This window comes from Phascolarctos cinereus, unplaced genomic scaffold (genome assembly GCF_003287225.1).
Source record: "Phascolarctos cinereus isolate Bilbo 61053 unplaced genomic scaffold, phaCin_HiC Scaffold_4;HRSCAF=312, whole genome shotgun sequence".
Taxonomy (NCBI): Eukaryota; Metazoa; Chordata; class Mammalia; order Diprotodontia; family Phascolarctidae; genus Phascolarctos; species Phascolarctos cinereus.
Genome location: NW_027555847.1, coordinates 668,106,817 through 668,134,354, shown reverse-complemented (window position 1 = coordinate 668,134,354; position 27,538 = coordinate 668,106,817). Strand labels below are relative to the sequence as shown.

The window sequence follows — 27,538 nt, the reverse complement described above, 5'->3', positions numbered from 1 at the left end:
TGCAAGTCATTAACACTACTGATCATCTTCTGCTTGATAGTCTCTTCTCTCTAGATTTCCATGACACAGCTCTCTCCCGTAACCTGTATATCTCAAATACAGAGAATTTTTAAATTGTTGAACTACATCAAGCCATACCCTCTGCCCCCTTCAAAAAAGCCTAGACATTATATTTCAAGAAATTGTGAAAATGCTCAGTAGAAATAGAAAGAATCCACCAGTCATCTTCTGAAACTCCAAAATGAAGACTCCCAGGAACACATATGGCCAATGGAACATTACCAGAGCTTCTAGGTAAAAGAAAAAAAAAATACTACAAGCAACGAGAAAGAATTAATTCAAGTTCCAAGGTGCCATAGTCAAAATCACACAAGATTTAGTAGCCACCACCAAACAGGAGTGGAGAGCTTCAAATACGATATTCCATGAGGTAAAAGGATACAGGCTTACAATCAAGAATAATTTATCCAGTAAAACAAAGTATAATCCTACAGGGGGAAAAAATGGACATTTAATGAAGTAAGACAACTTCCAAGCATTCCTGACAAAAAGACCAAAGTTAAGCAGAAACTCTGAAATACAAACATGAGTCAATTATGAGAAACAGGTGGAGGGAAATACACAATTAAAGATGAAAATTATGAATGTGAATGGGACATATTCATCCATAAAATGAAAGAAGATAGGTGGCCCAGAAAACAAAAGACTGGCAAAGATAACAAAAGAGGAGGAGAACGAATGTTGTCAGGTCTGTGGGAAAACATCCATTGGAGTAGCTGTGAATTAGGTCCAGCAATTCTGGAAAGCAATTTGGACTTACATCTGTAAAGTCAACTAAACCTAGCATACCTTTCATCTAGCTATTCTGTTATTAGGCCAATATCCCCCCCCTCCCAAATCAAATAAAGATGAAAATGATCTATATGTGCAAAATACCTTTAACAGCTCTTTTGTGGTGACCAAAAATTGTAAATTAAGGTGCTATCTTCTTATTTAACAATGGGTAGATAAACGTGGTATGTGAATGTAATGTAATAATTACTGGGCCTTAACGAATTATAAAATATACAGTCAACAAGCATTTATATATTAAGGATCTACTGTGTACCAGGCACTGTGCTAATCAAGGGCCTTAACAAATTATAAAATATATAGTCAACAAGCATTTATATATTAAGGGTCTAATGTGTACCAGGCACTATGCTAATTGTGGATACATACAGAATAAATTAGAGATAATCAAAAGAGGGAAGATAATCAAAAGTAGCATTAAGGTGGATCAGGAAAGGCCTCTTGCAAAAGGTGGGGTTTTAGCTGAGACTTGAAGGAAGTCAAGAAAATCAGGGAGTAGAAATGAGATCAATTATTCTAAGCATGGGAAAGTGAAAATGCTTGAAGTTGGTAAACAAGAGTGTCTTTTGCAAAGAAGAGTAAGAAGGCTAGTGTCACTGGATCACAAAATACCTGGGGAATGGCACAGCCGCCATGTGTCAGAAAGCTGTAAGAGTGGACGGACGAAGTTATAAAGGGCTCTGCCAAACAGAGTACTTTATATTTGATCCTAGAAGTTATAGAGAGCTACTGGAGTTTACCTGGGGGGAGGAGGGAGAGGGTTTGCATACTCAAGCAGAGAAAAATCAATTTGGCAGCTGAGTCAAAGACGGATTGAAGTAGGGAAAGACTTGAAACAGGGAGACCAATTAGAAGGTTACTGCAAGGATGAGAACTGATGAGGGTCTACACCAGGGTGGTGGCAGTGTCAGAAAAGAGAACAGGGAACATATGAGAATGCTATGAAGGACTGAACTGACAGGACTTGACAACATATTGGAAATGTGGGATGACAGTAAAGAGTCAAGGATGACATCTAGGTTGCAAGCTTGTATGACTGGAAAGATGGTAGTGCCTTCTACAGTAATGGTAAAGTTAGAAAAACAGGGAGGACCTAGAGGGACAAATAACAAGTTCTGTTTTGGACATGTTGAGTTTAAGATGTTTATGAGATAGACAGCGGAAGATGAAAGACATTTGTTTTGGTAAAATATAAGACAAGGTTTTCAGTTGGGGGAAAGGGGAAGAGAAGCAATGGAAGGTTTGAAGAGGGATGAAAAGATCTGGAAAAGCCATTTTGTTAAGTGGGATAATAAATCTATTAATGAGGTATAGAAAAATTGCCTAGCACTGCAGCAGTGAGGGCCCAGTTGAAATTATATAACCTCAATCTGTGATGGATCCCGTTAGCATGGTTTTGTGATTTTTCTCCAGCTTCATTCAACAGCACATGAGTAAGACAGAAGACAGTAGATGGCAGGAATAATCCATGGCTGAGGCTTGTTAGGGCAAGATCAATGACAGAATAAAAGGACAAAGAATTTGAGAGTAAAGTTGAACTGGTTTAACAATAGTTCAAAATGGAGAAGGGAGGCAAGTATAATGAGTGCAGGTGTAAAGTCCTGGGGGAAAAACTGAGGAGTGAAGGGATTGGAACTGACCAAGAAGAGGGTTTGAGATTACAAGGTGTAATGACAACAGACTGATCAGATAAGGGTATTTCAGAGTTTACAATCAAAGATATAGAACAACTGTGAGTGAAAGATGGCTCAAGGTACCTGTGTGTAGCTGAGGAAGTGAAGAAGTAGATCCTGGGAAGTGATAAGTTGAAGAACTGGGAGGTAAGGGTATGTGAGGAAGTATTAATGTGTGTGTTGGAAGTTCCTTAGAATGAAGGCCTGCAAGTCAATAAACATCTAACAAATGCCTAGTATGTGCCAGGCACTGTGATAAGCGACAGTGATACAAAAAACACAGTCTCTGTCCTCAAGGAGTTCACAATCTAATGGAGGAAAACAATATACAAAAGTAAACTGAGTAGCAGAGGTGGAAGGAGAAGAAGGTTCCTGATTCAGGGGTATAGTGGAGAAGTCAGTCAGAAAAGTCCCAAAGCAGTGGAGCTCACTAAGAAATGAGATATCTGAGCTGAGCTCTTTGCTTAAATGGAGGTTGGAGTTCATGACTCCACCCTCCTATCAGAGAGGCAGAGTGTAGTTCTGGGAGCGAGGGCAGGAGTTAGAAAGTAAAGAGAGCCAGATACTGTGCTCACTGAAGAAAGGACTGACCCGGAAGTTAGTAAATAAAAGTTACCAGAACTGTGATTGAGTGATAGCTATGAACTGACTGAACCTCCAAGGAAGAAAGGTTATTGAGTGGTTATAGAGGAAGATCCTGGAAGTGACAATGGAGAGGAAGGAATATTACAACTCCCCGGCATTGACCAGTGATTTGGGGGGTATGAGTTAAAGTGCCTCTTTCTTCTTTGCCTATTCTAATGCCTTCAATTTCTTTTTCTTCTCTTATTGCTAAAGCTAATGTTTCCAGTACAATATTGAACAACAGTGGTGATAATGGACATCCTTGTTTCATCCCTGATCTTACTGCAAATGCTTCTAGCTTGTGCCCATTACATGTGATGCTTGCTGAAGGTTTTAGGTTTTACTTATTTTAAGGAAGACTCCATTTATTTCTATGCTCTCTAATGTTTTTAATAGGAATGGGTGTTGTATTTTGTCAAAAGCTTTTCCTGCATCTATTGAGATGATCACGTGGTTTCTGTTCTGTTGTTGATATGATCAATTATGCTAATAGTTTTCCTGATATTGAACCAGCCCTGCATTCCTGGTATTATTCTTGTGATAAGTTGCTTGTGATATTTGCTAATATTTTATTTAAATTTGTTGCATCTATATTCATTAGGGAAATTAGTCTACAATTTTCTTTCTCTGTTCTGACTCCAGGTTTGGGTGTCAATACCATATTTGCATCATAAAAAGAACCTGGTAAGACTCCTTCTTCGCCTATTTTCCCAAATAGTCTATATAGTATTGGAATTAATTGTTCTTTAAATGTTTCATAGAATTTGCTTGTAAATCCATCTGACCCTGGAGATTTTTTCCTATGGAGTTCATCAATGGCTTATTCAATTTCTTTTTCCGAGATGGGATTATTTAAGTATTTTGCTTCCTCTTCTGTTAATCTGGGCAATTCATATTTTTTAAATATTCATCCATTTCACTAAGATTGTCAAATTTATTGGCATACAGTTGGGCAAAATAGTTCCTAATTATTGTTTTAATTTCCTCTTCCTTGGTGGCGGATTCACCCTTTTCATTTTTGATACTGGTAATTTGGCTTTCTTCTTTCTTTTTTTTAATTAAATTAACCAAAGGTTTATCTATTTTATTGGTTTCTTTTATAAAACCAGCTCTTAGTTTTATTTATTCAATACTTTTCTTATTTTCAATTTTATTAATTTCTCCTTTGGTTTTCCGTGTGTCTAATTTGGTGTTTAATTGAGGATTTTTAATTTGTTCTTTTTCTAGTTTTTTTAGTTGTATGCCCAATTCATTGATCTCCTCTTTCTCTATTTTATTCATGTAAGCATTTAGAGATATAAAACTTCCCCTAAGAACTGCTTTCGCTGCATCCCATAAATTTTGGTATGTTGTCTCATTATTGTCATTCTCTTGACTGAAGTTATTGATTGTTTCTATGATTTGTTGTTTAACCCATTCATTTTTTAGGATTACATTATTTAGTTTCAAATTAATTTTTAGGGGCAGCTAGGTGGTGCAGTGGACAGAGCACTGACCTGAAGTCAAGAGTACCTGAGTTCAAATCCAGCCTCAAACCAAACACCTGACACTTACTAGCTGTGTGACCCTGGGCAAGTCACTTAACCCCAACTGCCTAAAAATAAAATATAAAAAAAAAAAGCAAATTAATTTTTAGTCTATCTTTTCATGGACCTTTATTACATATAATTTTTATTGCATCATGATCTGAAAAAGATACATTTAATATTTCTGCCTTTCTGCACTGGGTTGTGAGGTTTTTATGACCTAGTATATGGTCAATTTTTGTATATGTGCCAGGTACTGCTGAGAAAAAAGTATATTCCTTTCTATCCCCATTCAATTTTCTCCAGAGGTCTATCTAAAATGCCTCTTTCGAAATTCAACTCAGGTATATGGCCTTTCCTGTCCTGCCTCAAAGGTATTACTGCCTTCCCCTATAAAGTTACTTTCAATTAACTTTTCATGTGTTTTGTATATACCTACATATATGCATGTCTCTCCAGGTAGGATATACACTCCTTGAGGAGAGGAACCATTTTACTTAGGACTTTGACTTGTGTCTGGCACAAAGTAGTTCCTTAATAAATGTTATCTGATTATTGTGATATTGAGGGCTTACAGAAAAAGAAATGTGGAGAATGTTCAAGTCATTTGAACATGATTTAAAAGACAAGAGAGTAAGACTGAGAGTCCAAATGAGGGCATATATCAAAAAATGTAAGCCAACATGAATTCATGATTGTTTTTAGCAGTGTTCACTAGCTTAGAAACAGGAGTGGAACAAACAACTAACAATATGATTAAAAAACTAGAAAGAGTCAAAAAAGCAAGGGATTCAAAGGTGGAGGAGGCAGTATTACGGACACTAATGCACTGTTGGTAGAATTATGAATTTATCCAACCATTCTGGAAAGCAATTTGGAACTATGGCCAAAGGGCTATAAAACTGTGCATTCCTTTTGACCAAGCAGTATCACTACTAGGTCTGCAGCGGGGGGAGGGGAGAGGAGGGGAGGGGGCAAGGAAGGAAGGAAGGAAGAGGACTTATATGTTCAAAAATATTTACAGCAGCTCTTTTTATGGTGGTAAAGATTTGGAAACTGAAGGCATGCCCAATCAACTGGGGAATGGCTGAACAAGTTGTGGTATATGATTGCGATGGAATACTACTGTGTTGTAAGAAATTACAAGCAGGATGCTTTCAGAAAAACCTGGTAAGATTTACATGAACTGCTGCAAAATGAAGTGAGCAGAACCAGGAGAATACTGTACACAGTAACAGCAATATCGTATGATAATCAACTGTGAATGACTCAGCTATTCTCAGCAATAAAATGATCCAAGACTGAAAGACTTATGATAAAAAATACTATCCACCTCCAGGGAAAGAAGTGATAGAGTCTGAGTATGTAGCACTTTTTTACTTCTTTATTTTTCTTGTTGTTGTTGTTGTTGTTTTGGGGGGGGGGGAAATCTGTATTTTCTTTCACAACACAACTAACATGGAAATGTTTTGCATTACTGCACATATATCACCTACATCAAAGTGTTTGCCTTCTCAATGACAGGTAGGGGAGGAAGGTTGAGAAATTTGGAACTCAAAAGTTTTAAAAAACAAATGTTAAAACCTGTTTTTACATTTAACTGGAAAAACAACAAAAGATTTTTTTAAAAGTTTAGGGAGTAAAGGGAAGGTAGAAGGGCCAGAAGCACCAGGGAAGAAGTAGAATAGGAGTAGATATCACGACAAAATTAAAGCATTTCAGAGGAAGAAAGGAAGTGTTACTGACAGCAGAAGCCATTTAGTCTAACAGGCATCTGGTCAAGAATCCCTTCTACAGTCAATATTAGTGGTCAACCAACTTTATCTCAAAAACTTCCACTTGTGGACAGCTCTAATTAGTAAAGTTTTCCTAACAGCAAGTAAATCTTCTTTTATGTAACTTCCATTCAAGAGGTTGAAAGAGTGGAAGAAACTGTCAAGATCGGGTGTTAAAGAAGCATGAATTTGAATACTGAAGTCTCTAAATACAAAAGTGGTAAGAAAGAAGTACATGATTCAGCTAAGAAAGTAAGAGTATTCCATCTGGAAAGGGCAGGTGACATGAACAAAGAATGAGAGAAGGGTAGCATAGCTCAGAGGGCATCAATAAGAGATTGTTGAGAGGTTGGAATGGCAAAGCAAGAGTGTAAAGTAACAGTCAAGAGCAATCATAGAGAATTCACCTATAGGCATAGAGAGGTAATGAATAGGAAAAAGAACAACCAGAATTAGAGATGACAGTTAGAAAAGTAGACTCTTCAGGGAAAAGCCAGGTTTCATTTAATAAGAGGCAACAGAATGAGTATAAGCTTGGGACTACAAAAAGAGGCAAAAGACAGTCCCTGCCCTCAAGGAGCTCACAATCTAATGGGAAAGACAATACACAAATATATAAAAAGAAAGCTATATACAGGATAAACAGGAAATAACTAACAGAGGGGAATCCTAGGCACTAGAATTAAGAGAGATTGGGAAAGATTTCCTGTAAAAAGGTGGGATTTTAGTCAGAACTTAAAGGAAGCCAGGGAGATCAATAGTTGAAATGGAGGAGGGAGAGTGGGTGTCCAGGGATGAGGGACAGCCAGAGAGTGCCAAGAGTGGAGAGATGGAATCTAGATCAAAAAGTATGTGTCAGGGAAAGGCGTATGACGACTAGAAAGATAGAAGAGGGCTAGGTTATGAAGGGCTTTGAATGCCAAACAGAACATTTTGTATTTGATCCTGGAGGTGATAGGAAACCACTGGAGTTTAGAGAGTAGAGGGGTGAGATGGTCTGACCTGCACTTTAGGAAAAACACTTTGGATTGGATTGGAGTAGGGAAGAGACTGGAGGAAGGCAGACTCACCTGCAGGCTACTACAATCATCCAGGCATGAGGTGAGGGGGGCCTGCACTACGACAGTGCTGGTGGCACTGGAAAAGGGGCATATATGAAAGACATTGTTGAAGTAGAATCGGCAGGACTTGACAACAATCTTGAACGTAGGGGTGAAAGACAGTGAGGAGTCCAAAATAACTCCTAGGTTTCAAGCCTGAGGGAAGGACTGGGAAAATGGTGTTGCCCTCTACAGTAATAGGGACAGTGTGAGACAAAGAAGGGTTTAGGGAGAAAGATAATGAGTTCTGTTCTGGAAAAGTTGAGTTTAAGATGTCTACTGGACATCTAGTTTAAGATGTCTAAAAGGAAATTGGAGAGGTGAGATTGGAGGTCAGTAGAAAGGTTAGAACAAGATAGGTAGATCTGAGAATCTTCAGCATAGAGATGGTAATTAAATCCAAGTGAGCTGAGGAGATCACCAAATGAAGTGGTATAGATGGAGAAGAGAAATGGGCCCACAACAGAATCCTGAGGAACACCTACATTTAGAGAAAGTGATATGGATGAAGATCCAGCAAATAAGACTGAAAAAAAAAATAAGGTAAGAGAACCAGGAGAGTGGTGTACAGAAAAGCTAGAGAAAAGAGAGTATCAAGGAGGACAGGGTGATCAACAGTGTAAACCTGCTAAGAGGCTGAACAGAATGAGGACTGAGAAAATGCCTTTGGATTTGCCAACTAAGTTAACACTAGTGCCTTCTTTCCTTTCCCAGTTTTCTCAAATTTTTCCTTTATCTATCTTGTTAGTATCATAGCTGTTTGCAAGGACTCTTAATCATTAAGACTCATTAAGGTCTCCTTGAGAGCAGGAACTGGTTTTTTTTGCCCCTCTTTGTATCCCCAGAGCTTAACCCTATGCCTAGCACATAGTGGTGCTTGATAAATGCTTACTGACTTGACTCTCTGCCTTCCCTCCAGTCTATCCTGACTACCTCCATGTTAATGTTCCTAAAATACTATTGGCTATCACTTGCCTCAATTAAAAATCTTCAAAGTTTGGAGCAGCTAGGTGGTGCAGTAGATAGAGCTCCAACCCTGGAGTCAGGAGGATCTGAGTTCAAATCCACTTTCAGACACTTAACACTTACTAGTTGTATGATCCTGGGCAAGTCACTTAACTCTGATCACCTCACCAAAAAGCAAAAAAAAATAAAAATAAAAATAAATCAAAGTTCTACAAGATAAAATCCAAACTCTTCAACCGCCCTCCACAACTTTCCCTTATATCATTCGTCCCCACTATTCCTCAAAACAAATACACTCATGTTTTCACAGATGGTATATATCCTCATTATCCCAAAGAAACATTACGTACCCATTGTTAACTCCTCCACCTTAATAATAGCTAATATTTATATACTCCTTACTAACATAGGCAACTGTGTTAATCACTTTATAATTATCTCATCTGATCCTCTCAACAACCTAGGTTGGTGTGCTACTATTATCTCCATTTCACAGATGAGGAAACTGAGGCAAACAGAGGCTAAGTGATTTGCCAAGGGTCACACAACTATTAACTATATGAAGCTGGGTTTGAATTCTCCACCTGAAAAAATGCCTTCTTTTCCACCTAATTATTTGTCCTTTACAGTGAGTGTCAACTTCCACTTTCCGAAAATATTCCAGTCCCCATTGATCCCCCCACCCCTCCAGCCCTGATAAGTCTTTAAGTGGTTTCTAAGCCTTTTTGATCATGCACCTTCAAAATGTTTAGTCTTAATGAAATTTTAAGTTTTAGTAGCTTAAAACTGCACTAAGTTTTAGAACATCCTGTATTATTTATAAGAGATCACATACAACTCTACTAAGAGAAGCTAGGTGGAGAAGCAGATAGAGTGCCAGGCCTGAAGTCAGAAAAACTTATCTTCCTGAGTCCAAATCTGGCCCTCAAACACTTACTAGCTGCATGACCATGGGCAAGTCTCTTAATCCTGTTTGCCTCAGTTCCTCATCTGTAAAATGAGCTGGATAAGAAAACAGCAAATCGCTCCAATACCTCTGCCAAGAAAACCCCAAAATGGAGTTACAAAGAGTTGGACATGACTGCAATCACCAAACACTGCCACTAATGATTATGTTCATTACAAAGCTTGGACAAAAAAATAAATTTAAAGGGATGAGATAAAAATGAAATAGTACTTGATTCTGGCTTTAAAAAGGAGACAACAAAATATACTGAGTAGGTGAGCAATATAGTGAAAACCTGTTCTTTACCAAAAAAATCACTGTCAGCTGTGCAGAGGATAGAATGGAATTCTAAAGACTTGAAGCAAAGAAATAAATTATCCATCAGGCCAGGTAAGAAATGATCAGGGCAGGGCATACCACCAAGGAGTTACCTGTGTGAATACAGATAGGAGACAGATGTGAGAGAAGTGGATAACTACTTTTTTGAGTATTACGGTAGAGATTCTTTCAGTGAAGAGTTTAGACTAGATGGACACTTCCGACTCTCAAATTTTGTTATTCTATAACATGTGGAGGTAGAATCAACAAGATTTGACAATGGCTGCTTATACAGACATAGGTGAGAGAAAATGAGAAATCAAAGACAACGAAAAAGCTGTGAAAACATGGGTGACTGAAAAGATGATGGTACCCCTTGACAACAATGGGGAAGTTAGGAGATGAGTGGGTTTGAAGAGAAGATAGAATACTTGGGATACAAATTATAACCCACTCATGCCTGCTCATTCTGTGCGACTTACTCTGTCTGAAAGTGTTAAAATGAGATGCAATTCTTATTCACTGTCCCTAGGTACATAGCCTACTCTCCAAGAGATGCCTGCTACAACCATAGAGGTAGGCAGTCTGAGAGCCAACGGTATATGAAGCAGTGCTGAGGGTGGTTTGCCGACTTCTCATCTTTCTTTTCATCACAAAAGGCCAGGTTCTCTAGGCCGCTATCAATCTCTAGGATGATAAATGTCCCCATTATGGAAACCAGTGGTCACTTTGGCATTTAATCACAAAATCATAAAACTTCACAACTTCGCTATTTCAGGTATGTTCATGTCTCGGTTTGATTGTAAGCTCTTTGAATTTAATATGGTATCTGCTATCACTCATACAGTAGTAATATTAGCAGATCACACTGTTCTATCAAGTTAAGGTTCACAAAGCTCTTTCCTCACAGCAATCCAGCGAATGAGTGAAAAAGCATTTATTAAGCCCTTACAAGCGCTAAGCACTGGTTAAGCATTGGGGATAAAAAGAGAAAAATCAAGTCAGTTCCTGCTCTCAAGAAGCTTCACAACCTAATTTGGGGAAACAACACATAGAATAAAGTTAAACTACAAAGGATATAGAAAGGCCCAAGAAGTCCTTAAGGGTACAAGAGGGATATCAAGGCCCAGGGACTCCTAGGCCACTTATTAGGTGTCCCAACCCCATATGGGGTTACAACGCATACATACAAGAGGTGCTGTGGGGCAGCAAGGTGGCACAGTGGATAGAGCACTGGCCCTGGAGTCAGGAGGACTGAAGTTCAAATCTGGCCTCAGACACATAACACTCACTAGCTGTATGACTCTGGGCAAGTCACTTAACCCCAACTGCCTCACCAAAAAAAAAAGTGTTGAAGGGGTCTCAAGTGGAAAAAAGTTTAAGAAGCCCTGAGTTGGCGACAGGGGAAAAGGTATGGGGTGGATGTGGGCAGGAATGAAGAGAAAAATAGCACCTACCTCCCAGGGTTGTTGTGAGGTAAGTTTTGTAAAGGATTTTTTAAACCTTAAAGAGCTATATAAATGCTAGCTATTATATTATCATCATCATCAGGTCCCGGAGGCAAGGCAGATGCTAAGGATTGAAGGATTTTAGGCCACAGGGCAGATATTAAGGCTTGATGGCCCCTCTATCTCACTGGAAGAAATCAAGTTGGTGACTCCTATCTCACCCAAGCCATGTGAGAAGTTAAAGCAGGTTGGATGGGTTCTGGGTGGTTAGGTCCAGGGAGAGGTCAAGAAGGTGAAGTAGGCAGGACAAGTATTAGAACACTCCATTTTATAGATGAGGAAGCTGAAGCTCATTAATATATTAAGGGACTTACCTCCTACCTTCAAGTTGGACATCCTCCCTTCTAATAGAAAGCACTGACTTGGGAATCAACCTAGACCAAAGGTGAGGAACCTGTAGCCTCAATGCCACATGTGGCCCTGCAGGTCCTCAAATTCAGCCCTTTGACTGAATCTAAACTGCACAGAACAAATCCCCTTAATAAAAGGATTTGTTCTGTACAACTTGGACTCTGTCAAAAGGCTGTACCCAAGGACCTAGAAGGCCTAAGTCTTAGACCCAGCCTCTAATTCAGTCTGTCCATCAGTCATGTGACCCTGAGTAAGTGACTTAAGCTATGTGAGCTAGAAATATGCATGCTAGATATATTTATAATAGACAGTAAAATAATACCTGAATCAACAACTGGATTTTTCTTCCACTGCACAAATCCACAATGACTTTAATGTGGTTCATGAATTCCAGTAAAAGAGAAGCTTGCTAAAGGACCCACATGTACAAAAATATTTTATAGCAACTCTTTCTGTGGTGGCAAAGAATTGGGAATTGAGGGGGATGCCCATCAACTGGGGAATGGCTGAACAAGTTGTGATATATGAATGTAGTGAAACACTACTGTGCTCTAAGAAATGATGAGGCAAGCAGACTTCAGAAAAACCTGGAAAGACTTGTATAGACTGATGCTGAGTGAAGTGAGCAGAACCAGGACAACATTGCACACAGTAACAGCCATGTTGTTTGATGACTAACTTTGATAAGACTTAGCTCTTCTCAGCAATGCAAGGATCTAAGACATCTCCAAAAGTCTCATGATGAAAAATGCTATCCACATCCAGAGAAAGAACTATGGAGTTTGAATGTAGGTCGAAGCATATTATCTGCTTCTTTTTTCCTTCTGTTTTGTTTTGTTTCTTCCCATTGGTTCCAATTCTCCTACACTACATGACTAATGAAAAAATATGTTTAATGGGAAAGTATATGTAGAGCCTATATCAGACTACACACAGTCTTAGGGAGGGAGGTGGAGAGGGAGGTGGAGAAAATTTAAAACTCAAAAGCTTATGGAAGCGAATGTTGAAAACTAAAAATAAATTTTAAAAATTTTAAAGTAAAAAAGAAATAATTCTTAAAATTATTAAAATTAGCTAAGAAATATACCTGGGCATAAATTTGCATACAACTCATATAAATATAATTACAAAACACTGAAGAGAAATAAAAGAAGCCTTAAATTAAAAAAAAAAGGAATGTTACCAAAAAAAAAAAAAGAACATAAGCTTGCTGAGGATCCAGATTATTTTTTCTTTTTTTGCCCCCAGCACCCTAGGCACAGTTACCTTGAAAATGGTAGCACCTTAATAAAACAAAAAAATGTACTGAAATCCACACTGCCTTCTGGTTATTTCTTATTTCTTCCACAGTTGAGGGATGAAATGGTAAGGTAGGGAAATCACCAACCCACATCTTTCAAAATGAATAGGCCATATAAACATGGTTTGAAAAGTTTATAAGAAACCAGTTCAGCATTCTTTTTAATAGCCTTCTATCATGACAATTAGTGAGAACTATGAATTGGGTCCAAAAAAGCAGCAATATAATGGCCACAGACAATAATAATTTTTGTAGAAAGTGCATCCTATTTCCTCTTCCATACCACCATTTCAGTAAACACTGGCTCATTTTTAACCTAGCTATTCTGAATATATTGCTGTTCTACCTTTAAGTTCATTATAGATGAAACATTACATGATTAGCATATAAAACATAAGAGAAAGCATTTAGGTAGCTAAGGCAGACACAAGCCTATACTTAAGCCTACTCTTAAGACAATTCAAGACACCCTTTCCTGTTACAACAAACAGCCAGTTAGCAAAACAGCATAGGCCAATTATACTAAAAATATAATACTACCTCCTTGTTCCACAACATTTCTCACATAACCATTACAAGCAGAAGAGGGGAGAAAAAACATGATACTGGATTGTTTTTCCAACAGAAAAAAATTTTTTTTTGCTTATTAAAACTTTATCTATATTCCATTTGAAGACACAAGAATGCCACTCTTTTATAACAGGAAGTCAGACATAAAGCCCAAATTGTAGTACTTTCAAATTAATCCAAGCTTCTTCCTCTTCTTTAATAGCTTCTTAAAATAAAGAACAACCTTTAACTTTGTCAAAGGCAGTATTTTAGTAAAATATTTTCAATTATCTTTGCTTGTGAATTTTAGAATGAAACTTCTATGTTGGTTGACAGTTTTCAATTGAAGTTAGGGGAGAAAAGGGAACTAAACTTTTTTTGTTTTTGTCAAAAACAACCTACTACTCTATTGTTCAGACGCCTTCAATGGCTTCCCCCTCCCTACCAAATAAATAGTTAAGATCCTGTTGTTCAAGGCCCTCCATACCTTACACTGTATGCTGAAGACAAATTACCTACTCACGATCCCCCTGAACTGATGCTCGTTTCCTCTCACTCACATTGCTGCCCTATTCCTAGAATGCCCTTCCCACCTCATCCACTGTAAAACTGTTAAGATCCTACTAATCCTTCAAGGTTCAGCTCAAATGTCACCTCCTCCAAGAAGCCAAGCTTTTCCTAATTCCTTCTCCTGTAAGCCTTGATTCTCAACCCAAAGAGATTTGAGTTCTCTTAGGAACTTATCACAATTCTAACTTGTGTGAATGTTTTGTCCCCTTTCTCAACTGGAATAAATTTCTTAATAGCAGGGCCAATTTTTGGTTTTGGTTTGTGTATACTCACACTCCCCCATCCCTTCTCCCCAAGAACATAGCACATTGCTCAATAAATATTGGCGAATAAATTTTATTCCAAGATTAAGGAAAAGGCAAGAAATTTTATAATGGTTCAAGTAGCAGATCCAGCTGCAATTTGAGAGAGCAATGTCCTTAGATAATAAGGACCACAATATTGCTACAGAATAAGAAGTTTTAAATGTGAATTCACTAAGAATTGGGTGAGGCCATTTCAGACAATTGTTTTAAAGGCCTAAATGCCATAAAAGCTATCAATTTGAAACAACTACTAATATTTATATTGATAGTTAAAAATCTAACTAAATAAATGGCACACAATATTTAGATACATAATAGAATGGTGGCTCTGGAAGAGTCTGGACCACCTTGACTTACTCACTCAACAAACAATCATCGTGTATCTATGTAGGATGCAGTGAACATTGCACTGTCCAAAAGCATCAGGATGTAATAAAAAATACATACTATCCCTCTTACACAGTAGATGATTCTATAAACAAGGAAACTGACATCTAGGTCACAATGCAAATTAGTGCTGGAACCAGAACCCCAATCAAAGTCTTCTGATTCTCAATCAAGTATCAAGTATTTAATAGGTGAAAAAACATTTTACTATATAAGAGACAAAATTCTTATATCATGACAAACATTTTAAGATTGGCTAAGTGATACTGAATATAAATTATGACTTTTAAAAAAGCACTGTCATCCCTTTTTATGTCTGTCTATAAAGATAAGGGGCAGAACAGAATAAGTAACCAGCGGCACCAATCAAATGTGTAACTCAAGAATTCTCCACTTCCAAGTTAAAAGGGAATTCCAGTTCAATCAGCAGTTTGAGTTTTCTCGTGTTGTTTGGATTTATTATTGGGTTTGGGAGTGCAGTATGGAGATGGAGGATAGTATACAGGTAAAATTGCATCAAATCTTTCAACTTCAGAGGAAAGGCAATAATTGCAATTTCACAATGCAGAATTATTTTTTCTTGATGAATAGGTACTAAAATTAAGTGAAATAGATGACCTTATATATCATTAAGATTTACAATGCACTTTATACACATCATCTCATTAGAGCCCTACCACAGTTACCTTACAAAGAAGATATTATAGGTCTTCTTTTCCCTCAGAAAAAAATATGTACGTAAGACACAGTTTAATCTGCATTAACATTTTCTCTGCTTTCATAAATATACATAAACAAACATATGTATATATGAACATATGTAAACACAAGCACATTTACACATGCATACACATATGAGAGAGGCATACTAGATAGAAAGCTGGCCTTAGAAGCAGAACTGGGTTCAAGTGTAGCCTCTAACACATACTGGCTATATAATCCTGGGAAGGCCACAGAACAACAGTTGTCTTACCTAACTAAACACGCCCAAAAGAATTTCCCTGAACTCCCTGAGCATGGATTCCATTGTGCTCCAGGAACCCTCTCTGGCCTCACACAACTCCACCTTGCCTCCACTTCCATGTTTCCAGCTACATAGAGCTGCCTGATACAGTGGGACAACTCCACTTTGAGTGTGAACCTTTTGAAGAATGACAACCTATCTGAATTCACTCTTCAATAATTAACACACTACCCCTCCAGCATTCCTTCACAATTCCAATGACTCTGAACCTCTGGCTGCCACTGTTTAAATACTGTTCTGGGTCTCCCACTGACTAATCTTTTATTCCCATCCCCTTCAACTTAACCGTACCAGGGTCTCACTGCTTGCTCCCATAGGTAACAAACTAGCTTTCATTTTTAAACCTTTTCCTTTTTTGATGCCTCCATCTTCTTGTACTCACTGAGACCCGGCTCTCTCCTGATGATACAGCTTACTTAATCTGTTTCAGCACTGATCATACTTCACTCCTACACCCTGACTCTCTGGTCATGGTGGTACTGGAATACTCCTTGCTCCCCAAGCTTACTCTATTACCATCACTCACTAAAATCTTCTCCACGAGGTTCATTCACACAATCCATATCTACCAACCAATCAAAATTCTGGTCATTGTTATTTACTGACCTCCAGGACACTTTCCCTCCTTCCTCAATTAGTTAAGTACCTGGCTCTCTTTCTCTTCCCATCCCCTATCCTCACACAAGGGGCTTTATTTATATTGATACTCCCTAAAATACTCAAACTTCCCAGTTCCTGAATTGCTCATTTACCACGACCTCCTCCTCCACCACACCTCAACTACACAGAGGATCTTGCCATCACCCAAAAGTGCTCCATCTTTATGTTCAAGCACTCTAAAATTCCTTTATCTGACTACTCTCTGATGTCATTTCAACTCTCTTTCTGCCTACAAGCCCAAATCTTGTTTTTTTTTTTTGTCCTTACTTCTAATTCCATTCTTTTAGTTCTTTCCAGGCCATCAAGATGCTACAGATCTTAATCCCATTTTGTAGATGAGGAAATGGAAAATCAGAGAGGATAAGTGACTTCTCCATGGTTATAAAGCTACTAAGCATCAGAGACAGGACTCTTACTACCAAAGTCTTTTCTGTCTCCAAGTCCTTCATTCTATATACTGGGTGTTGAAATGGATAGAACCCTGGGTCTAGAGGCAAGAAGACCCAAGTCTATATCCTATAACAGAGACTTTACTAGCAGTGACCCTGGCAAGTCATTTACTTCTGTCTGCCTTAGTTTCTTCATCTGTAAAATGGGGATAATAATACCACCTACCCTCAGAGGTTGGCTGTGAAGATCAAATGAGTAAAAAAGTGCTTTGTAAATCTTTTTAAAGAGTCACATAAATATTAGCTATTATTATTAGAGATTACATACCCTACCACACTGCCTCCAAATAGATTATAAAGTTCCCATGTATTGCTTTTCTGACAAAATATCTCATGAAGAGCCAGCTGAGTAATCTTGAGCCATTATAAAAATTATAGACTCGCAAGTCTGAAACGGAACATCACATGTCATTTAGTACATCCCCCTGCCTCCAGGCAGAAATACAGCAAAGGTTTCCCCAAAGAGATGGGCTTAAAAGCCTATTTTTAAGGCTTACTCCTTTCTAACCTCTTCTTTCCCCAACTCCATTTCCCTTCAGAGGATGATCTCACCTACTTTGTTGAGATATGAGCTCCCTGAAATCTCTCCCCTCCCCCACGTAAAACCTTTCAGTCTTAAACCACTTTCTTCCCACTCCATTAGGTCTTTAAAGAATGAAGGGTCCTCTACCTTTGCCAAGGTTAACTCCTCCATTTATATACACTTGGATCCTATCTCTTCCCAGCTCTTTAGGAACTTTGTTTCATTAATCACTTCTTCCTTCTATCTCTTTCTCATATCTTCATTCTCCCCATCTCTCCTACTTCCTTTCCTTCTATTTACAAAAACATATCTTCCTGCCTCCACCTCTAAAAAAAAAAAAACCTCTCCTCAACCCTCTCATCTCCTTTAAGCTATCTTCCAATATCTCTTCATGATTTAAATTCAAAAAATTATGGTGTATATTCCTAATGATTCATTGCATCTACTTCCCTACCATTCAGCAAACCTCTGCAATCTGGCTTCCATACCTTACTGAAACTAGTCTCTCCAAGGTCACCAGTGATCTTCTCTAATTTCCAAATCCAATGGCTCTTTCTCAAATATCATTCTCCTTCACCATTTCTGCAGTTTCCTAGTTGTCCCATCTCCCTCAGGCCAGCCCTGAAGGCTCTCCACCTCCACTTTTCTATCTAGCTTACCAGCATTACTTCAACACTATTCCCCTTCTTCACATGTGATCTCACTCCAGTTCTATATCTACTATTTTAAGTATTATTATCATAATTATACTGGATTCCCTTATGCGTATCTATACAAACCATTTTCCACACCTAAAATACTCATATTTCATAAATCTGCATATTCAAGCTTCCTTACTTTCTTCAAGGCCTTAAGGGTCCACTACCTCCATAAAGCTTTCATGACTATAGCTAAAAGTGATCTCCTTCCTTAAAAAAAAGTTTTCATATCATTTTGCCTAGATCTTTCCTTTTGCGTTTAATCACATTCTATCCTGCACCACACTTTTGTGTACAGGTCTTATTCTCTTAAATTACCCCATCCCACCCCCACCCCTTAACAGAATATGTCATTTTCCATTTTTTTTTGCATAATTTCTTGCAATATACTTTGATATTTTAGTGAACCCATGAGCCACAAATCATCCATGTTTTCCCAGACTATGATATTCTTATTCAAGTCTTTCCACAAAGGATCTTACCAACAGACTAGAGGCTATTCTCTGGGGTTTGGGTGCGTGGTTTTTTTTTTAATTCCATGTATGCCTGTGAAGCATATTCAATCTCGATCTCTCAAGAGGCAACAGAATTACCTCTTTTTCTGGTCACACATATTCTTTATGATGTTTTATGACACTTCTCTAGCAAAATCACCCTCCTAATATGCTGCAACCTTATACCCACCAATGTCTTTCCATTGCCCTTTGGGTCACCTGCAGTTTTGATTCTTCTGCAGTTACCCTCTTTTAAAACATCAAACCCACGGGTCATTCAAGAAATTGACTTAGATATCTTGAAAAACACTTGAAAAACAAAGTGGAAGAATGGATTATTGCCCATATTATAATATGTACTTGGACAATTAGTCCATCAGTACATACTACATCTTTGAAAGACACTAAGCTGAATTTTATGTACTTATAATGTCCAAACTTGAACCCAGAAGAGAGATGAGAAATTGTACCTTCTTTTTTTGCAAAGTTGGATGCCTAAGGATATGAAGCATCGTATATACTTGTTAGACTTGGTTTATGTGTTAGTTAGCTTTGCTGAATGGCCTGCTTTGTTTTTATTTTTTTTAAATGGGATTATTCCATAGGTAAGAGGGGGAGGGGCATGAGAAAGGGAAGGGTCTATTAAAATAAGGTCTCTTAGGTTCTATTTAAAAATGACAAAAACAAATAATAGCAACAAAAGTTAAACATTTCTTTAAAGAAAAGAAAAAAAGTACTGCAGACAGACAATGAATAGGAGGAAGCTGGGCTAGATAAAATTCGGAGAATATAAGCAGCTCATCATAGAGCTAAATTTGAAGTCAGAAAATCTGAGGTCAAAAAAATCAACCTTCAACACTAGCTATGGGCAATTCATTTAACTTTTCTGAATTTCAGTTTTTTAATCTGTAAAATGAGGATAATACTTCTAGGTAATGAAAGGGGTGTTAAAAGGAGGAAATCAGAATGCATATAACAGCATTCTGTAAGCCTTTAAACATTATTAAATGTCAGCCAATAATAATAATAAAACAAGCAGCATTTTTGATTATCACATGCTGCTTACTACAAAAAAGTAACAGCAATTTTTTTCCCTTTGTGAATCAGGGACAAAACAAAAACTAAAACCTTGATTTTGGAAGAAAAGGTGCCTGTAAATAGGAAGCACTCATTTACATTTGTTCAATTTGCTGCATCTCTGAAGAATATTCTACAATCTCTCAATATACCAGTTACAAAGTCTAACAACTCCTCTTCTTAACCTACAGATGACCCTAATTGGTAAGTGACAACAAATATATGGTCTTGTAGCTAAGTTTTGCTTTGTTTTTAAAAGTAACAACTAGGGGCAGCAAGGTGGTGTAGCGGATGGAGCACAGGCTCTGCAGTCAGAAGGACCTGAGTTCAAATGCAACCCTCCGACACTTGATCACTTGATACTAGCTCTGTGACCCTGGGCAAGTCACTTAACCCCAACTGCCTCACTAAAAAAAAAAGTAACAACTGAAAAAAAAAGTCTTCTGGACTGGAAAGAGACTAGTCTGGAAGACTATAAACTCAGCAACTAAAAAGCTGTAAAAAATAGTCCACTGGTCACAGCAGTTCTACTTCAGATTCTGATTCTGTGTCCTGGTCTGTTTCATTTTTAAAATGAGAGGGGTTAACTAGAGTTTCCTTTCAGCTCTAACACTGTTTCAAGGTTCCTTCTCCAGCTGTGACATTCTAAGATTTTAAATACATGACCAAAAGTCATATATAGGATATCAGTCTCCTCAAGCCTTTCACTACCAGAAGGTGTCACTGTATGAATCAGCACCTAGCAAGGGAATGGAAATAAAATATTGGGGGGGGGGGGACGGTGACCTTAGGGAGCTGAGGAGGAAAAATAAAATAAAATCTAAAATCCTCAAGCGACTCACACTTTGATCTAAAAAAGCCAAAGTTCATAGGATAAAGATCATCCTCATCTTATTTTGGACTGGACCATAAGCTTTAGCAAAATTCAAGGTTCCTAAAATCCTTCAGAAAAAACTTTCCTTGGTGCTAATTTAAAATAACACCTCAAAAAATTACTTAAAATCATTTACCAAACCTCAGAATTTTCAAAAGTGATAATACACTAAGGTCCTTCCCCTTCCTTTAAGGGATGAAATGACCAACTCAAAATTCTCAAGATAATCCCTTAAGAAGCCCAGCTGCTGCTGTGTGAGAATAGTCTAGTCACAGCTGCTAACCCATTACAGGTAAAGGGAAAAATCAATAAAGATCAGAATGAAGAATGAAAGGGTAGAGCCCAGAAAATCGGCATAGAAAACATAAGGAAGTTTAAGGGAAAGGGAGAGAGCAGAAGGGGGTGAGGAAAGAAAGGACAGGATAGAAGAGGGGAGAGATGGAAAAGAGAGACAGAGAGAGAAATGAAGGAGAGAAAGGGAGAGAGGAGGGAGAGGGAGTGAGAGAGAAAAAGGGAGAGGGGGAAGAGCAGAGGGAAAGGAAAGGGGAAGAGGAGGGAGGGGGAAAGAAGGAGGGAGAGGGGGAGGGGGAGAGAGAGAGAGAGAGAGAGAGAGAGAGAGAGAGAGAGAGAGAGAGAGAGAGAGAGAGAGAGAGAGAGAGAGAATATATATGAAAATAGATTAATGTCTTTGAGGGGGGACTCTTATTCTGACAGGAGATTCGGTCTGGCTGCCACAGCCGGGTTAAGTGCCACGACTGGGGCTCAACCAAAAGAGACACACACACAAATATGTCCATTACCCCCACCCCCACCCCTGAGTAAAGCCACCCAGAAACCCTGGGCTCCTGCTGCTGTGCTCCACACCCACAAACTGAGAGGAAGCAGAGAATGGCTATTCCACAAAACACAAGACCTGAAAAGTATTCAACAAGACCGGCCACCACACTCCCAAACAAAATCCTCTAAAGGGTACCTCTTTTTCAAAGCGCCAGATCTCAATCTGACCATTTTAAAGTCGCGCCTTTCAACGTAATACTATCGGCTTTTCCCTACATCCAATTCAAGCACTATCTCCTCCCTAGGCTGGGAGGAAGAGTGAAACGCGTGTGATGGAGGAAAAGGAGGAAGCAGGCAGCAGAAAAGATTAAAAGCCTTTAATAACTTTAAGAAACAATTAATAGTTGTTCCCCATCCTGCTTTTCCCGTTTGCATCCACCCCCTACACGAGATACATTTCCCCAAAAAACTTTCGTCTCTTCCACTGCGAATCGGATCTCAAACATTGGGGGGGAGGAGGGGGGAGACTTCATGCAAAGCGGAAGAAGCTCACAGAAATTTAACTCCTTGATTCTTACTTTTTTTTTCACGACCCTACCTCCACCCACCCCCACTCCCCAGCAAAACTTGGAAACAAGTTATTTTCCAGAAGAGGAAAAAAAAGAAAAAAACATCAACCCCCACTAACATGCGTGGTGCTACAAGCTTAATTCAAGACTTTTCTCAGTCGAGAGATAGCCCCGGTTAACCGGTTTATTATAGGTACTTTCAGTTTCCTACATGGGAGGGGGAGGGGGCAGAATACATCAATTCCAATACATTTCTCTAATAACTTCTACCCTCCTTACTCCCCCAGTCCACTGCACGCCACCACCACGCCCCTCTCACCACCGCCCCCACTCCTCACTCCCCCCCCCCAAAATCAGAAGTTTTAATCCGGACCTTACCCTACGAAGACACTAAAATGCAGCTCAAGACAGGTTTGGGCGGTTTGGATTCTTTTTTTTTTCTTTTAACGGGTACGTTCTTCGGCTTTCCCCCAACCACCACCACCACCCCCAACTTTCCCTCAGGCGGGGATCCCTCTAATCCTCTTCTCCGCCGCTCCTCCGGTTGCCAAATAATGCGCTTCTTACACATGGAGCTGCGGCGTCACTACCCTGAACATGCGCACCAGGGTCAGCACACACAGTCCATTACTACCCCCAAAACACAGGGGAGCTCTTAAAGGCAAAACACCCAGGCCAGACCAGGAAAAGCGCTGTGCCTAGGAGCATGCGGTCAGGACAAGCAGCTTCCAGCAGTAGGCGGCTCTTCCACCCCCACCTCACTCTACCTCCCATAATCCCCCCCACCCTTTAACGTGTCTCTGCAGGATACCAAGGAGCTATCCACACTCCCGACTCCAAGAGGTGAGTTCAAAGAAATTGCCAGGAGGTAAGGCACAGGGAGCTAGAAAGCCCACAGCAAGATGAAGAAGGAACTTTATGCGACTTCTTTAGATCCCCTTCATCGAGGACACCCAGAATTCAGGCTGTGGCCAAAAATTCACGCTATGGAGCTACCCTGCACAGCCCATTACTTTTATTTTTGTTGTTGTGTTTTTAAGGGGAAATTTTTTAAAGTAAAATCTCTTTGCCTCAAATATGTGAGAAATAGCATTGATGAATGTTGGCAACATTACTATTACTTGGGGTTTTAACTGGTTCCACAGAACTAGAATACATCTTTAGACACTGATAAGCAGCAGCAAACATTTAGTAAGCTTAGATGTATTGAGTACTGCGCCCGACACAGGGGATTCAAAGCTTGCATAAAATATGGTCCCTGCTCCCAAGGGACAAAATATTGTAAGCTCCATGTAAGCAAGGCCAGGTCAATTATTTCTGCTATCTCTTCTCATCCCACCATACAGAGCTCACTATATAGAGGTATTTAATAAATATTTACTGAATAAATGGTTTTCCTGCAACCTGAAGTATACTGAAATACCTATTTCACGTTTACAGAATATAGTTATTCATTTTTAAAACAATAACCTACTTATTGAGAAAGAGAATTATCAGTTACAATACTGAAATAGAAGTCAACAGAGGGCCATCTCCATTTGTCCAGATCTATATCTTGCCACTGGACCCAGATGGCTCAAGAGAGGAAGATGAGGCTGGTGATTTTGCACAGCCCTCTCTCACCTAAATCCAATTCACTTGCAAGTCATGGCATCACCTTCCTGCTAGCTAGAATGAAAAATAACAAAAGTCTCCTCTATCCCACTCCCAAGTCACTTAACTTCTAGGGCAACTTTCCTAGGATTTATCTAAGCAGCCAGCCTTCTCCATCACACTGGTGAAATCCAATTCTTTTGCACAAGTGCACAATACAAAAATAAAACCTTTTTCAAAAGATAGGGTTAAGAATAATTTTCTGACTGTGTGACCCTGGGCAAGTCACTTAACCCAACTTCCTAACCAAAAAAATTATTATTATTATTATTATTATTATTATTATTTTCTGTAATAAACTGCAGTGCCTGGAGGGCACTAAGAGCTTAATAAATACTTTAATAATAATACTTAATAAATACTTTATTTGCAAGGCCTCTGGGGTCTTTCCACCTCTAATATTCTATGATATTTCTGAGCCATGACAAATTCACAGAAAACAAAGCTTACTGATAGAAGTTTAAGACATAGTGGTATCCAGGAAAGAACCCCAGGCTTGACAAATTCTGCCTAACATCCTCAGCTGGATTTTCACCTCTCTCATTTGTTGTGATCTTAGGTATATATGTCACTTCACATGTTTCCTCGTTATAAAACTGGGGGGAGGGGAAGGTTGAACTAAATTATTTCTAAAATACCTTCCAGGTCTCAAATTCTGTGGCTTGGGATTTATTCATATTGGAAATTATAGCATCTCAAGATTTGGAGGGGTCTTCAAAGTTTCATCTAATCCTGCAAAAGGGAACGACCTCAACAATGTCATTCAAGTTGTTACCAACCTCCACTAAAAGATCTCTAGTGAAAGGGAGCCAGCTCACTGCCTGTCCAGGTGAAACCATTCCACTTTTGGATAGCTCTGAATGTTGAGAAGTGACTAAAATCTACAGTTTCCATCTACTGCTCTTAACTGTGTCTTCAGGCCACAAAAAACAAATCTAATGCCTAGCTCCTAGACAACCCTTCCCAAACTACATAAAGATAGCAAATCATGTCTTCTTTCCTCTCCCTCCCCCCTAAGTCTTATCCAAGCTAAAACATCATCAGTCACTTCAAGTGATCTCCACAGGACATGGTCTCCTCCACTATCCTAGTCACCCTCTTCAATATGGATCCCCAAACCCTCAGGAGCTTCTGCTAGTCCAATATGCTGCACCATATAAGTGCAGTACTGCCCCCCACACACACACACACCCATTTAAAGAAAATACAGAGCTAGGAAAAAAGACAACTAAAATAAGGATTTTTAGAACAATGATGAGAAACCTAAGAAAAGAAATCGTAAAGCCCACCCTCCAGATACCTTGGGGAATTCCTGCCCTCCCTCTCCAGTTACCTCTCAATCTGCCCCCAGAGTGAGCAACGTGGCACCTTGGAGGGAGAAAGAGGGGGAAAAAAAACCCAAAAACTCAACACAACACTAATCCCAAGTAAGCAAATTAGATACATTTTTGTCTGTATAATCTAATATGATGACAATTTACACTTCTGTAGCATTTTAAGTTTTACACTATGCTTTTCCTGTAATACTCTATGAGGTAGATAGTTGAAGTATTATCCACATTTTATAGAGGAAGTAATTGAGATACAGAGAAATTCAATGATTTGCTCAGGGTAATTGAACTAGGACGTGGGTGTACACAATACTATACAGCAGAAAAAGCACTACTGTTGGAGTTAGGAGACCTAAATTCAAATTTCAGCTAAATGCTGAGTGACCCTAGACAAATTGCTTAACTTTGCTATGCCTCAGGTTCCTTACATGCTAAATGGAAATAATACTTGCACTATCTACTTGCACACATCGTTGTTGTGGGCAAAGCTGGTTATAAGCCTATGTAGTTATATAAAAATATGAATTATTATTCTATGTGTAAGACCTGGGATTCAAAACCATGTCCTCTGATTCTAACTGCAGTACTTTATACCATATTGCCTCTTTAGAAAGAGGGAAGTTTAAAAAAACATATCGAATTTTAAAAAAGAGGGAAGTTTAAACTACAATTGACAAGACTTAATATGCCCCCCCTATTATGAAAAAGTTTTCTTTTCTGAGGACAGTTCTGAATGAAAAATTTTGTTAATAATATGAACAAGGTCTTCTGAAAACCTTTCAGGAAGGGGAAAAAGGGAAAAGGGACAGGAAAGAATATCCAACATGGTTTGTAGCAACAATATTCCAAGGAGGTACCCAAAGCCAAGGCCAAATCAAATCATGTTCTGTTGTAATTTCCCCCCCTTGTTTGCCAACATTAAAATACATAATTCTCCTCAAGATCTAATGTACTAGGATCCACAGACAGCTTCTTTCATAAATGAAATCACTTTTCTATAATATAGCTCCTTCATCAGGAAGTTGCAGAAAGTCAATTTCGATAGTTTTGAGCTGTGTGAACAATCAGCAGTTTGTAACAATCTCATAACTGCCTCCCAACAATATTTAATGCAGTAACACACTGAGCTCTGTGAAAGAGAAAGCATTCCAGGAGCTAAAAGATGATACAAAATATAGCAGTGATACCATCCCTGCCCTCCACCCCCATCCTCCCAACCTAGATTTGTCCATGCTAATTGATACTATAAGCAGGTCACACATTTCAACTAAAAAAATTCTTACTCTCTCAAACACAGAGGATTTGAGAAAGAAAGCCAACAAGTTCTCAAAGCTTAAAAGTTTGAGTTAAAAGAAAGTGTCATTCAGTTGTCACTATAATTCTCTGCTTTTTGAATCCTTGACACCTGTGTTTGTTTCCAAATCTGTTTAACACTCCAAACTGTTAATCAGATGATGTATGTTGCAGCAATGCAAGCAAAATATTACCTCACTGTTCCTCACCTGGGCCTCGATTAATGCCAACTTAATTAAATACAAACAGAGAAAAGTGTGGTCAGATGGGAGACCCTGAACTTGAGACAGATTAAGGATTCCAGAGTCTAAGCTGGCAAACCTTAGGAGTGTCACTAAGGTGACACTGTTCTACAGACCAAGGCAGCAGCTGCACTATATTAATGACACACCCCTGTGGACTGATGCATGGATTGGCAATAGATGGGCTACTCCAGAGGGAACTGCCACATATATATACATACTAGTTTTTCCAGTTGGGGAGATGAGACACAGTTCTTATAAGGCATGTTTTTTGTAATGGTGGGCACAGGGAAAGAAAGGCAGGCCAATAATAAGCAGATGTGAAGCTGATAAAAAGGTCAGTGATGTTTGAGATTACTAATGTTTAGGTAAAATAGTTACTTAGTATCTGGCAGGGCGTGGTTTCACTATTAAGTGCCTGTTTATAACTGATTTAAACTTACCAGCAAATACTTTCAATTCTGATGATTATGAAATATGATGCAACCAGATTCTGAAGGTGAAGATTTTCTAATTAAAGTGACTACTATAGCTGGTGCCATGTTTTTTTTCAAATGCTTCCTGAATTGAGACCTTTTCCTAATTCCAAAGAACAAATTAGTAAATTAATACTTGTGAGCCCTCTTGATATATGGCATTGATAACATCACACTAATTGATCTATTTTACAAATACTTAATTTAATAAAATTTTTCTACCACTTATGACCTAATTCTGACACATGTGATACAGAGGAAACCCTCAGTGTTTTACTCAAATAAAATGTAAGGTTGAGGGCACCAGACTAGACTTGCTTCTGTCTTTGCATCTTCATAGGCTAACGTACAGTAATCACTGAATAAATGCTTGTTGAATTGAATTCTTTTAAGTCTCTTTCCACTGAGCTTAAGTTATAGTATGTCTCCATCAACCCTGAATATTGATTAAATCCTGATATTATCTGTTTTTAAAAGTAGGCTTTCTAACTGATATTCTGAGAAGTACACCATGATATTCATGAATAACTGGCCAGGAATGATCTAAAGAAAGTAGTGTAGTATATAACTGAAGGAGAACTTAACTTGGAGTCAGAGGCCCTAGATCTACTGTTTACTGTCTGTATAATCTTAGACAACCTCTCTAGG

The 27,538-nt window shown here is 38.7% G+C and overlaps 1 protein-coding gene across 1 annotated transcript in view; it reads right to left on the bottom strand.

Annotated features, from left to right (window-relative positions):
- GATAD2A (GATA zinc finger domain containing 2A) overlaps positions 1-22,558 on the bottom strand; it is a 218,302-nt gene extending 195,744 nt beyond the window's left edge. Inside the window, 1 exon segment of the mRNA XM_078154032.1 lies at positions 22,274-22,558. The gene's annotated coding sequence lies outside the window, so the exon portion shown is untranslated.
- Positions 22,559-27,538: the final 4,980 nt, after the last annotated feature.